Source organism: Nicotiana tomentosiformis, chromosome 4 (genome assembly GCF_000390325.3).
Source record: "Nicotiana tomentosiformis chromosome 4, ASM39032v3, whole genome shotgun sequence".
In the NCBI taxonomy this organism is placed as follows: domain Eukaryota; kingdom Viridiplantae; phylum Streptophyta; class Magnoliopsida; order Solanales; family Solanaceae; genus Nicotiana; species Nicotiana tomentosiformis.
This window is the reverse complement of record NC_090815.1, coordinates 84892734-84909059: the sequence shown is the minus strand read 5'-3', so window position 1 is coordinate 84909059 and position 16326 is coordinate 84892734. Positions and strand designations below refer to the sequence as shown.

The following is a 16326-nucleotide window of genomic DNA, read 5'->3' as shown; positions in this document are numbered from 1 at the left end:
ACAAAATCCGGGGTTTCATACCCTCGGTACCAAATTTAGAACTGTTACTTACTTTAAACTGTGTAATTCTTTATTCTGCTATGCCTTTGCCTCGTAAATTGGTCTCCAAATGCCTCGAATCTAGTCACAAATATTTCGATTCAGTCAATACAAATTATAGGAATTAATTCCATATGAAAATACTAATTTTCCAACAAAATCCAAAATTGCACTCAAAAATCACTTGTGGAGCCCACGTCTCGGAACCCAACAAAAGTTACAAAATATGAACGCCCATTCAACCACGAGTCCAACCATACCAATTTTACCAAATTCCGACATCAACTCGACCTCCAAATATTAATTTCTTATTTTCAAATCCCTAGGCCCAAATCCTCTAATTTCATCTCAAAAACACGTAATCTAGTTGAAATACTCAAGGATAATCCAATATTATTGACAAACAATGATCACAAGTGACTTACCTCAAGTTTCCTGTAAATTCCCTCTATAAATCGTCCCAAAACCATGCTTGAAAGTCCAAAAATGAGAAAAACTCTCGGACCCTTCGTTTATATTCTGCCCAGGCATTTTTCGCATCTGTGGTCCGCAGATGCGAGGGCCTTCACGCTTCTGCGGTCTTAGGCACTTCTGCGGACAGCAGTCCGCTTCTGCGGACTCGCTTCTGCGATGAGGCTTGGCCCTTCCCTTTTCCTCTTCTGCGATCGCGAAGCCACAGGTGCGACTCCGCTTCTGCGGTAAGGAGTACGCATCTGCAGCCACTGCCATTCCTAGTCCAGACCGCATCTGCGACCATTTCGTCACTTTTGCAGTCGTGCACCTACAACCATTTCCATCGCAGGTGCGATTGCATCAGGAGTGGAAAAATTCTAGAATTTCTCCAAGTCCATATTTGTTCGGTTTAACCATCCGAAACTTACCCGAGGCCCCCAGGACCTTAACTAAATACACCAATCAGTCCTAAAACATCATACGAACTTAGTCAAAGCCTCAAATCACATCAAACAATACTAAATCCACGAATCATACCCCAATTCAAGCTTAATAAAACTAAGAACTTTTAACTTCTACATTCAACGCCAAAACCTATAAAATCAAGTCTGATTGACCTCAAATTTTGCACACAAGTCATAAATGACATAACAGACCTATTTCAATTTTCAGAATCGGATTCCGGCCCGATATTAAAAATTCAACTCCCCGATCAAACTTCCAACTTAAATTTCTATTTTCGCTATTTCAAGCCTAATTTAGCTACGGGCTTCCAAATAATTTTTCGGACATGCTCCTAAGTCCAAAATTACTATACAGAGCTATTGGAATCATCAAACCTCTATTTCGGGGTCGTTTACACATAAGTCGACATCCGGTCACTATTTTAACTTAAGCTTTAAACCTTGGAACTAAGTATTCCAATTCATTTCAAAACATCACCGGACCCGAATCAATCACCCCGGCAAGTCATATAACAATTGTAAAGCATAAATTGAGCAGTAAATGAGGGAACGGGGTTGTAATACTCAAAACGACCGGCCGGATCATTACATATAGTAATAATTTACTCTTTGTATACTATTGTTGTGAGTATAGATTTGAACGTGCGGCGCACAAATAGCACTACCATCATTTCCTTCAACCCATATTGCTGTAATCTCAGTTGAGGTAGTCTGATTATATACTCGTTAGTCCAAACCTGAGTCACTTTTAAGAGCAATATACAAGTCCTCGAGGTTAAAAATGTCTACCAGAGATCGTAGAAAGATAGAATATGGATTGATTGATAAAATGTCCATCAGTTCCTTCACTATTGTTTCATGGACTTTACTGGAACAAGCCATTTTGAACGTTAATTCATTACTATTATCGTAGAAGTACAGTTGTAGGTTTTTTGATTTTCCATATCGTGGATACAAACTATCCATCAAATGATACATTTGTCCTTGAACTTTAAAAGTATATACACCATGTTTTCTTTTAGCTAGATCTTTATCATACTTTGCACCGAGCGATGTAAATGCAAAGAGGTTATTATACGTTCTTATGTACGTTCGGAAGTGTTTGCACTCTTTACTATTTCCAAAATATAGATTTTGTAATTTCAGTGGCATCTTATGAGAAGTTAATTTGACTGTGTCGTTGTCACAACAAAATCCAGGAGGTTTATATTCAAATTTTTTTGCACGAAAAAATTTACAATTGGAAACTTTTTTAAGTGCAACATAAGTTGATCGTCGATGACAGATGTTCGGAGGGAATTCTATAGTTCTCCTACGGCCTGTATATTTGAAATAACATCAGACACAAAGTATACCAAACCGCGAAGGATGTCTTGGTAGGGTCAGAGAACCAAAACCAACCTCTATACATAGCTAGCTCAGATATTATATTTTGTTGTCTATTAGATTCAGTTCATGTTGAACCTAAAGCCAAGAAGTTAGTTGTTAAAGATGTCCAAATATTAGCCGACATTGTGCCGAATAATGCGAGACTGTACACACTCACCTTTTTCGTAGGTGTAAAATGGATGCTCTATAGAGTTTATAGAACATACATAAATGGATACCATTCTAGTTGGGTTATGAGGAGTTGTATATTTAATAAGTCTACGTCTTTTTGATTCCTGGTATTTGAATTTACGTTGTAATGACAAAACTTGCTATTCATCTGCTGTCATGTTTTTGTATTTTTCACGTCGTCTAATATTCCTATTCGCATGGGAAAGAGACTTTTTATTTTGTTTTGCATGATCCATCACAGTAAAAATGTATCTCTTTGACAGATGTCGTTCAAACTATCATCAAACCTTCAGTGGCATAATGGACCCCATTTAGTAGGCAAATTAAGAAGAAAGTAGATATTTTCACAGGAGAGTACTAATCTCCAAAATAACACACAAGCACAGTAATGAATAAAATTATTTAGTATAACCATTAGAATACACAGTCTTATTAACTTGAGGTTCCTTATGTTTTTAACCGTGAACTAAAACTAAAAAAAATTTAGAAAGGCAAAAATCAGAAAACACAAAGAAAAGGGAAAGGGACCAAGGAAAGTAGAAAGAATAACTAAACATGTCATTATGAGTTTCACAATGGAGTAAGTGTAATTTGATCATATATGCGAATTTTTTAGTTAAGATAAACGGTTAAAGTTTCAAAGATCCTCCAAAAGAATAGTTCTCTAAAAGTTAAATACTTCCAAAAATATTATAATTTTTTTCAGTATTACTAACCTATCAGATGAAATTAAAATAAACTTATTGACAAAGAAAAGTAAAAATGGATTGTTAATATTATTGTTGATGAGTTTTCTGTTATTTTCTTCACTTCCAAACACACACGGAGAGAGACGTGCAACAAGAATTTAAAACTTTCTCATCTTGTTCCTCCATATTATGCTTTTGGCAGGTTTACGTAACACAAAAAATTCACAACGACAGAGAAAGGTAATAGAGGAGACAAACTTACCAGGTTGAGATGAGAAAATATGGAAGCCTCAAAGCAGAGAGAAATAGAGGATGTTCTGGGGCTTTTTGAAGAGTACACCTCCGACTTTTTAGTTTCCATGTTAATCTTATTTTTCAAGATCTATCCTTGACTGTGTGTAAAATCAATCTCTGCAATGATGCAAGGAGACATTTGTCACTTAATAAAGAGTTGGGTGGTGATATACTTTTTTAACCACTGTAGAAAATTATTGTACTTTTGTTCCAAATGAGCGTCTGCATAAGTTGAGATCTTTTTATCTCCTATTTTTGTTGAGTTGGAACTTTGAGCTTTTTAGGGGTTGTATGTGGGCAATAGGGCAAGTCACGTTGTAGCTTTTTTCTATTCTGTCAATCACAATTAATGCTTTCGGACTTTACATCTTCTTCTTTTCTTTTTGTTTCTTAAATACTTATCTTTTTCTTGAGTCAAGGACAAGATTTTAAAAGATAAGATTTATAGGACATAAAAGGAATTAACTGAAAATTATAAGGATAAATGTAGAACTTTAACAAATTAAGATCTACTACTGTGAGGACGACAAAACTCTTTCTTTTGTTACTTATTAATATTACTAGTCGCAGTAAGCCCATGTTGAGCCCGGGCCCAAATTCAAGGCTGAAAAGTAATACATATGATTAAAAAGAATAATTTGCATTATGTTTTTAATTTTTCACCAAATATCTTATTTTTCCTGATAAAAAACAATCGTGTGTACTCAAATTATAACCAAGATAAATTTCAAATCCACCGGTACGTTTTCAGTCTCGTATTCCTTGTGAATCGCGAATTGATATATCATGTGTCATATTTTAGAGATTTGCTTAGAACTCGTATCAACACAACAAAGAACCAAATCTAATTCCCTTACGTTTGAACTCACATGGCTTAAGTTTGTTGATTGCTACCTTTAAAATGCAAGGTTCTATTTTTATTTAGAGGTAAGATTAACATGGACATCTAGCGGACATAATCAATATAAATCTGGGGGTTCATATTTTTACTTAAAGGTAACAATATCCCATATATTTATGATCAAAATATCTTGTTGATGTTGTATAGATCTTCGCTTTTGGATATTTTATAACGATTCGGCCGGTCGTTTTGAGAATATAAGTCTCATTCGGCAGCATAAGTCCCTGAGCAGCTTTGTATTATGTGTATTTACTTGTGTGCGTGGTTGAATTCAGTTACCGGATGATTCGGAGTGATTTGGGACACTTAGTCTATAAAACGGAAGCTTAAACCTTAGGATTTTGACCGTAGTCGGAACAATGTGAAGATGACTCTGGAATGGAGTTTTGTCTGTTTCGTTAGCTCCGTTGGGTTATTTTAGACTTAGAGGCATGTCCGGATTGTGTTTTGGAGATCTGTAGCTCATTTAGGCTTGAAATGGTGAAAGTTGAAATTTTTTGAGATTCTGACATGTAGTGAAATTTTTTATATCGGGGTCGGAATCCGATTCCGGAAGTTGGAGTAGGTCTGTAATGTTGAATATGACTTGTGTGAAGAATTTGGGGTCAATCGAACGTGGTTTCATAGGTTTCGTCATCGGTTGTAGAAATTTGAAGTTTCATGTTCATTAAGTTTGAATTGGAGGGTGATTCGTATTTTTAGCATTGTTTGATGTGATTTGAGTGCTCGACTAAGTCCGTATGTTGATTTAGGAATATTTGGTATGTTTGGTTGAGGTCCCGGGGGCCTCGGGTGTGTTTCGGATGCTTAACGGATTGAGTTTTGGACTTATGCAATTGCTGAAGCTATCTGAGTTCTAGTGTTCTCGCACCTGCGGTGGGGAGACCGCAGGTGCGGGATCGCAAGTGCGGAGAGGCAAGCGCAGAAGCGGAGAGGAGAGGAGATGCCTGGGGTTACAGGTGAGAAGGAGGTGCCGCATCTGCGATGCCCGCAGAAACGCTCAACGACCCACAGGAATGGAAGGAGACCACAGAAGCGGACATGGGTCCGCAGGTGCGCACACGCAGGTGAGACCCTTTGATCGCAAAAGTGGACGCTGAGTTTTTCAGTGGAATCCGCACATGCGATGGGAATTCTGCAGGTGCGGTGACGCAGGTGCGATTCTTGGCCCGCAGGTGCGAAATCGCTGGGCAGAAAAAGCGCTAAGTGCGAGGGTTTGATTTCATTTTCCATTTTTGGACCTAGAGAGCTTGGATTGAGGCGCAATTTCGAGGGATTTTCAGAAAGACCTTGTGGGTAACGATTCTTAACTCTTTTATGGTTATATCTCATTAATCTATAGTTGATTCCACCCTTTAATTAAGGATTTGAGTTAGAAATTGGGTAAAAATTGTAGATACTTCCTAAACTAAGTTTTTGAGATTTGAAAGGCGATTTGAGGTCGGATTTGAGAAATTCTTGTATGGTTGGGCTTGTGAGTGAATGGGTGTTCGTATTTTATGACTTTTACCCGATTCTGGGACGTGGGCCCGGGGAGACCTTTTGGGGCGATTTTCTAAATTCTTGCTTCAGCTTTGATTTCATTAATTAGATTAGTTTCTTATAGTTATATTTATAGTATGTAATTGATTTTAGCTAGCTTTGGGCCATTCGGAGTCGGATATTCCTGAAAAAGGCATCGTTACCGATTGATTGAGCTTAGTTCGAGGTAAGTATCTTGCCTAACCTTGTGTGGGGGAACTACCCCTTAGGATTTGAGTCTTCTATGCTAATTGTAGTCAGTGTACGTGAGGTGACGAGTATGTGCTCGGACTTATTTGTGGATAATTGGCCTTTTAGGGTTCTTAGGCCCTTGTATTCACTGAATATACAGTTGTTCTTGTTATGATTACGCTTCTTAATTATTAGTTTCACCCCTACCTACTTAATTAGAATTAATTGCTTCATGATTCACTCTTATTGCTTATTTGATTCATATGTGCCTTAACTGAAATTGTTACCTTTCTATTTTCATGTTATCCTTTCCCTAACTGCTTATCTTTATTTGAAATCATTATTATCTATTCTGTAATTTTTTAGCCTTAATTGAGGTTATGGTTATTTTTCTACTGCTTCTTCTTAGCTGAATTTGTTGTATCTATTTCCTAATTTTTCCAACCTTAGAAGAAGTTAGATATCCTATATTTTAGTTGACTTGTCCTTATTTGGAATTATTCGACTTGTGTTAGCTCCCTCGTTGTCGAACTGTATATTGTTGACCGTTGTTACATCGTATTTCCTTTCTTGTTAATCTATTCTCATTATGACTAGCATTCCCGATTGTGGCTACTCCTTGTGAATTAGTTCCTCCATTTCTTTGAGTTCTGGAATCTTTGAGTTAACTTATTTATCGTACCCTTGTATTATTGTCATTGTTGTTTTTGTAGTTGTTGTTGTGATGCACGAGGTTTTTGCCGTGCGGTTGTTATTGTGATGCGTGAGGTTTCTGCCATGCGGTTGTTGTTATGGGGTTGCACGAGGTTTCTGTCGTGCTATTGTTACTATTGATATTTGCACATGCGGCGTGACAAGGCGGGATATATATATGGGTTGCGCATGTGGCGAGACAAGGTGGGAACATTATTATACATGTGTGGCGAGACAAGGCGGGCATTTATTTTACTATTGCACACGTGGCGAGACAAGGTGGGTTGTGTCAGGGATTGATTTGTGATGACTTATGATGGCCTGGGGCATTCTTGTTGTTGTTACTTGTGTAGTGGTACACTTACCTGTGTGAGCTTTATCTTGTGGAAAGTTGTGTGAAAACATTCTACGTGTTGTCCATTTCTTTTCCTGTACTTACTAGCTGGCATGAACTTTGTTAGGACACTTGCACAAGCATACACGTAGTTGAGCACTCTTATCGGTTAAGGAGTTTTCTTGATATTGTTGAGTATAGATGAACACCCGTGTTTACTTGCCTCCGATGTGGGAATGGCTATATTTGGCACGTGAGTCGTCAGTGCGGTTATGAGGTGTAATGAGGGCACAGGATACCAAGTATTAGGGTTCAGGTATAGGAACCTGTGAGTTGTGAATAGTATGAGGTTCGGTACCTCATGGAGTTTATTGACTAAAACTCGGTGTGAAAGCTGTCGTATTGTTGAGTTGTTATTTTTCCTTTCTTTATCTGTGATTATCGGACTTAGGCTGTATTTCCGTTTATTCTTCTATGTCATTATTATGGTGTTCTGCTGATAGTTGTTGTTTTCTTTCCTTATTGCAATTATCGTATTAATTGCCACTTCGCGTAGTCTTTATGTAGATTTTATACTATTTTGTTTCTATACTTATACTTGTTTAGGTTATTTAGGCCAGTAGGTATCTTGACTGTTACTCGTCACTACTCCACTGAAGTTAGTCTTGATACTTGTTGGGTACCGCCGTGGTATACTCATACTACACTTCTGCATATTTTTGTGCAGATCCAGGTATTTCTAAGTCAGTTGATCATTAGCCAGCTGTGCGGACTGTTGTTGTGGAGACTCAAGGTAAACCTGTTACTGCATTCGCAGGCTTCAGAGTCACCTTGTGATTTGTATTCATACTGTTACTTTATTTCCAACAGATGTATTTAGAAAGAATTATAGCAAACTCTGTAGAGCTTATGACTTGTACTACCGGTTTTGGGAATTGTAAGTTTTATAGAGATTTCCATTTCAAAAAATTGTTAGATGTTATTTAATTATTGTTGTTATTTAGTAAATGTTAGGCTTACCTAGTCCCTAAAACTAGGTACCATCACGATACCCAACTGAGGGAAAATTAGGTCATGACAAGTTGGTATCGGAGCTCCAGGTTCATAGGTGCTACGAGTCATATGCGAGTGTAGTAGAGTCTTGCGGATCGGTAGAGAGATGTTTGTACTTATCTTCGAGAGGCTACGTAACTATTAAGACAGTTTCACTTTCTCTATTCCTATCGTGCGAGTTCATTGGTCTAGAAGTTTGAACTATTATCATTCCATTCTCTCACAGATGGTGAGGACATGAGCTACAGTTGCTGATGACGTTACCCCCGGAACAGATGTCGCTAGGGGCAGAGGCAGAGGCCGGCGAGGAGCACGTGCTGCAGCTAGGGAACCTACCAGAGCAGCAGTTGAGGAGCCACCAGTAGTTCCAATTGGGGGCAGGTACCGTAGGCCCCTGCTATTACCCCCGGACTTCAGGAGACCTTAGCAAAGTTCCTAAGCATGTTTGGTATATTGGCTCAAGCGGGGTTGATTCCGGTTATACCAGCTATTTCACAGACCGGGGAAGGGACTCAGACTCCCGCCGCCTATACTCCAGAGCAGTGAGTTCATGTTATTCAGGTTCTAGGTGTCATGGTGACACAGCCTATGGTCCCAGTTCAGCTCGTGGTTAGGGCAGCAGCATCTGAGGAAGAACAGCTTAGATTTGAGAGGTACAAGAAGTACCACCCTCCTACCTTCAGTGTATTGGCGACAAATGATGCCCAGGCTTTTCTGGAGGAGTGTCACCGCATTCTCCGTACTATGGGTATTGTGAAGATGAGCGAGGTTGCTTTTACTATATTCCAGCTCAGGGGAGCGGCTTATCAGTGGTGGCGGGCGTATGAGTTAGGTAGCCCGGCCGAGTCAGCTTCACTTACATTGGTTTAGTTTTCAGAGATGTTCCTGAGAGAGTTTGTACCTCAATCCCTTCGAGATGCATGGCGCGCGGAGTTTGAGCAGCTGCGCTAAGGTATTATGTCAGTGTTAGAGTATGCCGTTAGATTCAGTGATTTGGCCAGACATGCACCTCATTTGGTCGCTACAGTTAGAGAGCGTGTCTGTAGATTCATTAAGGGGCTCAGGCATGATATTTGGTTCGGCATGGCTCGGGAGTTAGAGTCGGATATTTCGTTTCAGCAAGTAGTAGGGATCGCTCACCGAGTAGAGGGCATATGAGATCGGGAGAGAGAAGACAGGTGAGGCCATGAGAGAGAGGACATGCGAGGTCAGGAGAGAGAGGACAGGGAGGCGAGGAGGACTCATAGACCGGAGAGATCTACTAATCCTTATTTTGGAGGCAAGGTACGACATGGTAGAGGTTTTATGGGTCAGCCAGTTCAGTTTGCACTTCAGGCTTCGCACAGTATTTTAGGTGCTCATGGGTCTTAGAGTATCCATACCGCACAGTTCCCATAGCCACGTCAACAGAGAGGTTACTTCGAGTGTTGTGATTTTATTGGCAGAATTGAGTTAGTGGAATATTTCAATTGGTATGATGTGTATTCGGCTTGTGATTCAGAGTTGAGGGTGAGACCCACGTGATTCCATGAGATTTGATATGTTTGAGCCGGGCTGTGTGCCGCGGTGGAGGTTATATCAGGATGAGATCCTTGTGATTTTTTCATATACTCTGGTTTTCCTTTTAAATTGATTCGTAGGATGATACTAATAGAGAGTTGTGCTTATGGGGCTTGTTTGATATTTCTCTTATGTGTTTCTCTTTACATAATCAGTCATTTTTGTATTGTGCTTATTTGAGTTTTAGCTTACGGAGTGTGTGCCCGGTGGCGTTAGATGTGACTTGTTGATTCGGGTGTATAGTTATGAGGTCTTCGTGCTTCTTGCATAATTGTTAGTGTTGTGGAGGTTTGAAACGGGTCTCTAACGGATATGAGGCTAATTATCGGTGCTGGTTTTGGTTATGGGCAACTATTGTGATCAGAAATGTTATTATGGGCCTATGTGTGGTGTGTCATGTTGGGTGGTCGTACCTTGTGGGTGTAGGCATGAGTTGTTATAGCTGGTTGAGACTGATACCGGGTATGGATTTAGAATCGGGTCTTTTGGAGATAAATAGAAGATGAGATTTTCGACTCTAAGGCTTATTGGTGAAAGTAGAAAGGGTGAATTACAGTTGAGATAGTGTCGTCAGGTTTATTTGGATTGGGGTGACATGGGGTCACACGCGGGTGTATGTTGGATATGTGATTTCAGTGATTTGAAGACTTCGAGGCAGTTCTTGGCACGTTCGAGGACGAACGTTTGTTTAAGAGGTGAAGGATGTAACGACCCGGCCGGTCATTTTGAGAATTTAAGTCCCGTTCGGCAGCATAAGGCCCTGAGCAGCTTCATATTATTTGTATTGACTTGCATGCGTGGTTGAATTCAGTTATCGGATGATTCGGAGTGCTTTGGGACACTTAGTCCCTAAAACAGAAGCTTAAGCCTTAAGATTTTGATCGTAGTCGAAACTGTGTGAAGGCGACTCCAGAATGGAGTTTCGTTGGTTCCGTTAGCTCTGTTGGGTGATTTTGGACTTAGGGGCATGTCCGGATTGTGTTTTGAGGTATGTAGGTCATTTAGGCTTGAAATGGCGAAAGTCGAATTTTTTGGAGATTTTGACCAGCAGTTGACTTTTTGATATCGGGGTCGGAATCTGATTCCGGAAGTTGGAGTAGGTCCGTAATGTTGAATATGATGTGTGTGCAAATTTGGGGTCAATCGGACGTGGTTTGATAAGTTTCGGCATCGGTTGTAGAAATTTGAAGTTTCAAGTTCATTAAGTTTGAATTGGAGGGTGATTCGTGTTTTTAGCATTATTTGATGTGATTTGACTTCTCGACTAAGTCCGAATGGTGATTTAGGACTATTTGGTATGCTTGGTTGAGGTACCGGGGACCTCGGGTGTGTTTCGGATGCTTAACGGATTGAGTTTTGGACTTATGCAATCGCTAAGGCTATCTGAGTTCTGGTGTTTTCGCACCTGCGGTAGGGAGACCGCAGGTGAGGGATCGCAAGTGCAGAAAGGCAAGCGAAGAAGCGGAGAGGAGAGGAGCTGCCTGGGGTCACATGTGAGAAGGAGGTGTTGCATCTGCGATGCCGCAGAAGCGCTCAACGACCCGCAGAAGAGGACATGGGTCCGCAGGTGTGCACACGCAGGTGTGACCCTTTGATTGCAGAAGCAGACGCTGAGTGTTTAAGTAGAATCCACACCTGAGATGGGAATTCCGCAGGTGCGGTGACGCAGGTGCGATTTTTGGCCTGCAGGTGCGGAATTGCTAGGCAGAAAAAGGGCTAAGTGCGAGGGTTTGATTTCATTCTCCATTTTTGGACCTAGAGAGATCGGATTAAGGCAAAATTTGGAAGGATTTTCAGAGAAAACTTGTGGGTAATGATTCTTAACTCTTTTATGGTTATATCTCATTAATCTATAGTTGATTCCACCTTTTAATTAAGGATTTGAGTTGGAAATTGGGTAAAAATGGTAGAAACTTCCTAAACTAAGTTTTTGAGATTTGGAAGGTGATTTGAGGTCGGATTTGAGAAATTCTTGTATGGTTGGGCTCGTGAGTGAATGGGTGTTCGTATTTTGTGACTTTTACCCGATTTCGGGACGTGGGCCCGAGGAGACCTTTTGGGGTGATTTTCTAAATTCTTTCTTTAGCTTTGATTTCATTAATTAGATTAGTTTCTTATAGTTGTATTTATGGTATGTAATTGATTCTAGCTAGCTTTGGGCCATTTGGAGTTGGATATTCATGGAAAAGGCATCGTTACCGATTGATTGAGCTTAGTTCGAGGTAAGTATCTTGCCTAACCTTGTGTGGGGGAACTACCCCTTAGGATTTGAGTCTTCTATGCTAATTGTAGTCAGTGTACGCGAGGTGACGAGTACGTGCTCGGACTTATTTGTGGAAAATTGGCCTTTTAGGGTTCTTAGGCCCTTGTATTCACTGAATATACAGTTGTTCTTGTTATGATTACGCTTCTTAATTATTAGTTTCACCCCTACCTACTTAATTAGAATTAATTGCTTCATGATTCACTCTTATTGCTTATTTGATTCATATGTGCCTTAACTGAAATTGTTACCTTTCTATTTTCATGTTATCCTTTCCCTAACTGCTTATCTTTATTTGAAATTATTATTATCTATTCTGTAATTTTTTAGCCTTAATTGAGGTTATGGTTATTTTTCTACTGCTTCTTCTTAGCTGAATTTGTTGTATCTATTTCCTAATTTTTCCAACCTTAGAAGAAGTTAGATATCCTATATTTTAGTTGACTTGTCCTTATTTGGAATTATTCGACTTGTGTTAGCTCCCTCGTTGTCGAACTGTATATTATGAACCGTTGTTACATAGTATTTTCTTTCTTATTAAGCTATTCTTATTATGACTAACATTCACGATTGTGGCTACTCCTTGTGAATTAGTTCCTCCGTTTCTTTGAGTTCTGGAATCTTTGAGTTAACTTATTTATCGTACCCTTGTATTATTGACATTGTTGTTGTTGTAGTTGTTGTGATGCACGAGGTTTTTGCCGTGCGGTTATTGTTATTGTGATGCATGAGGTTTCTATCGTGCGGTTGTTGTTATGGGGTTGCACGAGGTTTCTGTCGTGCTATTATTACCATTGATATTTGCACATGCGGCGTGACAAGGCATATATATATATATATATATATATATATATATATATATATATATATATATATATATATATATATATATATATATATATGCGGGTTGTGCATGTGGCGAGACAAGGTGGGAATATTATTATGCACGTGTGGCGAGACAAGGCAGGCATTTATTTTACTATTGCACACGTGGCGAGACAAGGGGGTTGTGTCAGGGATTGATTTGTGATGACTTGTGATGGCCCAGGGGCATTCTTGTTGTTGATACTTGTGTAGTGGTACACTTACCTGTATGAGCTTTATCTTGTGAAAAATTGTGTGAAAACATTCTACGTGCTGTCCATTTCTTTTCCTGTACCTACTAGCTGGCATGAACTATGTTAGGACACTTGCACAAGCATACACATAGTTAAGCACTATTATCGGTTAAGAAATTTTATTGATATTGTTGAGTACAGATGAACACCTGTGTTTACTTGCCTCCTATGTGGGAATGGCTCTATTTGGCACGTGAGTCGTCAGTGAGGTTATGAGGTGTAATGAGGGCACAGGATGCCAAGTGTTAGGGTTCAGGTATTGGAACCTGTGAGTTGTGAATAGTATGGGGTTCGGTACCTCGTGGAGTTTATTGACTAAAACACGGTGTGAAAGTTGTCATATTGTTGAGTTGTTACTTGTACTTTCTTTATCTGTGATTATCGGACTTAGGCTATACTTCCGTTCATTCTTCTATGTCATTATTATGGTGTTCCGCTGATAGTTGTTGTTTTCCTTCCTTATTGCAATTACCGTATTAATTGCCACTTCGCGTAGTCTTTATGTAGATATCATACTCTATTGTTTCTATACTTATACTTGTTCAGGTTATTTAATCCAGTAGGTGTCTTGATTGTTCCTCATCACTACTCCACTGAGGTTAGTCTTGATGCTTGCTGGGTACCGCCGTGGTGTACTCATACTACACTTCTGCATATTTTTGTACAGATCCAGGTATTTCGAAGTCAGTTGATCATTAGCTAGTTGTGCGGACTGTTGCTGTGGAGACTCAAGGTAAACCTGCTGCTGCGTTTGCAGGCTTCGGAGTCACCTTCTGATTTGTATTAATATGGTTACTTTATTTCAAATAGTTGTATTTAGAAAAAATTATAGCAAACTCTGTAGAGCTTATGACTTGTACTACCGGTTTTTGGAATTGTAAGTTTTATAGAGATTTCCATATCAAAAATATTGTTAGATGTTTTTTAATCATTGTTGTTATTCAGTAAATGTTAAGCTTACCTAGTCCCTAAGACCAGGTGCCATCATGATACCTAACGAAGGGAAAATTGGGTCGTGAGAAGTTGGTATTAGAGCTCTAGGTTCATAGGTGCTACGAGTCATATGCGAGTTTAGTAGAGTCTTCAGGATCGGTACAGAGAAGTTTGTACTTATCTTCGAGAGGCTACGGAACTATTAGGACAGTTTTACTTCCTTCATTCCTATCGTTAGAGTTCATTGGTCTCGAAGTTTGAACTTTTATCATTCCATTCTCTCACGGATGGTGAGGGCACGAGCTGCAGTTGTTGATGACGTTACCCCGGGAGCAGATGTCGCTAGGGGCAGAGACAGAGGCCGACGAGGAGCACGTGCCGTAGCTAGGGCACCTACCAGAGCAGCAGTTGAGGAGCCGCCAGTAGTTCCAGTTTGGGGGCAGGTACCGGAGGCCCCTGCTATTACCCCCGGACTTCAGGAGACCTTAGCAAAGTTCCTGAGCATGTTTGGTACGTTGGCTCAGGTGGGGTTGATTCCGGTTGTATCAGCTATTTCACAGACCGGGGGAGGAGCTCAGACTCCCGCCGCCTACACTCCAGAGCAGCGAGTTCATGTTGGTCAGGTTCCAGGTGTCATGGCGACACAGCTTGTGGTCCCAGTTCAGCCCGTGGTTAGGGCAGCAGTTTCTGAGGAAGAACAGCTTAGATTTGAGAGGTACAAGAAGTACCACCCTCCTACCTTCAGTGGATTGGCGACAGATGATGCCCAGGGTTTTCTGGAGGAGTGTCACTACATTCTCCGTACTATGGGTATTGTGGAGACTAGAGGGGTTGATTTTACTATGTTCCAGCTCAGGGGAACGACTTATCAGTGGTGGCGGGCGTATGAGTTAGGTATCCCGGCCGAGTCAACTTCACTTACATTGGTTCAGTTTTCAGAGATGTTCCTGAGAGAGTTTGTACCTCAGTCCCTTCGAGATGCATGGTGCGTGGAGTTTGAGTAGCTGCGCCAGGGCACTATGTCAGTGTCAGAGTATGCCGTTAGATTCAGTGATTTGGCCAGACATGCACCTCCTTTGCTCGCTACAGTTAGAGAGCGTGTCTGTAGATTCATTGAGGGGCTGATGTATAATATTCGGTTTAGCATGGCTCGGGAGTTAGAGTCGGATGTTTTGTTTCATCAGGTAGTAGGGATCGCTCGTCGAGTATAGGGCATGTGGGATCGGGAGAGAGGAGACAGGCGGGGCTAGAAGAGAGAGAGAGGACAGGCTAGGTCAGGAGAGAGAGGACAGAGAGGTGAGGAGGCCTCGTAGATCGGAGAGATCTACTGGTCCTTATTTTGGAGGAAGGGTATGACATGGTAGAGGTTTTGTGGGTCAGCCTGTTCAGTTTGCACTTCAGCCTTCGCACAGTGTTTCAAGTGCTCATGGGTCTCAGAGTACCCTTACCGCACAGTTTCCATAGCCACGTCAGCAGAGGGGTTGCTTCGAGTGTGGTGATACTAGCCACAGGGTGAGAGATTGTCCTAGACTCCGGACAAGTATGTCACAGTGGAGTATTCAGGCGAGTAGAGGGCGCGAATAGAGGGGAAGGCCCGACCCATTGATGTGTTTCATATAGTAGGCTTGAGGCCACTGCACCAGATGATTTCATACATGTATGCCTTTGATTTGTTATAGAGGGGCACCATTCATATTTTGATTCGGTTCTGCTTATCGGGGGCGAGTTCCCCTATTTGTTGTCCCGCTTATGGGTAAGTTCATGACCTAGTATTATGTTTATATATTTTCCCCTATTGAGAGATTATATGAGTGATATTCATGTCTATCGTTGTTTTAATTCATTATTGAAAGTTATGAGACTAGAAATGAATTCATGTTGTCTATTATGGCAGGTTTGATGTGATTCGTGAGTAATTTGGTTACGATTTGTGATTTGATACTCTACCAGGGTGAGAGTTCAGTAAGTGTTGTGATTTTATTGGCAGAATTGAGTTAGTGGAAGATTTCAATTGGTATGATGTGTATTCGGCTTGTGATTCAGAGTTGAGGGTGAGACCCTCGCGATTCCATGAGATTTGATATGTTTGAGCCGAGCTGTGTGCCGCGGTGGAGGTTATATCAGGATGAGATCCTTGTGATTTGTTCATATACTTTGTTTTTTCCTTTTAAATTGATTCTTAGGATGGTACTGATAGAGAGTTGTGCATGTCGGGCTTGTTTGATATTTCTCTTATGTGTTTCTCTTTACATAGTCAGT

The 16326-nt window shown here is 40.5% G+C and overlaps 1 long non-coding RNA gene across 1 annotated transcript in view; it reads right to left on the bottom strand.

Annotated features, from left to right (window-relative positions):
* The window catches only part of LOC138910655 (uncharacterized), a 39523-nt gene extending 35845 nt beyond the window's left edge, over positions 1-3678 (bottom strand). The window contains exon 1 of the long non-coding RNA XR_011415798.1: positions 3468-3678. This is a non-coding gene — a long non-coding RNA (uncharacterized lncRNA). The remainder of the gene's footprint in view (positions 1-3467) is intronic.
* Between the last annotated feature and the right edge of the window lie 12648 nt (positions 3679-16326).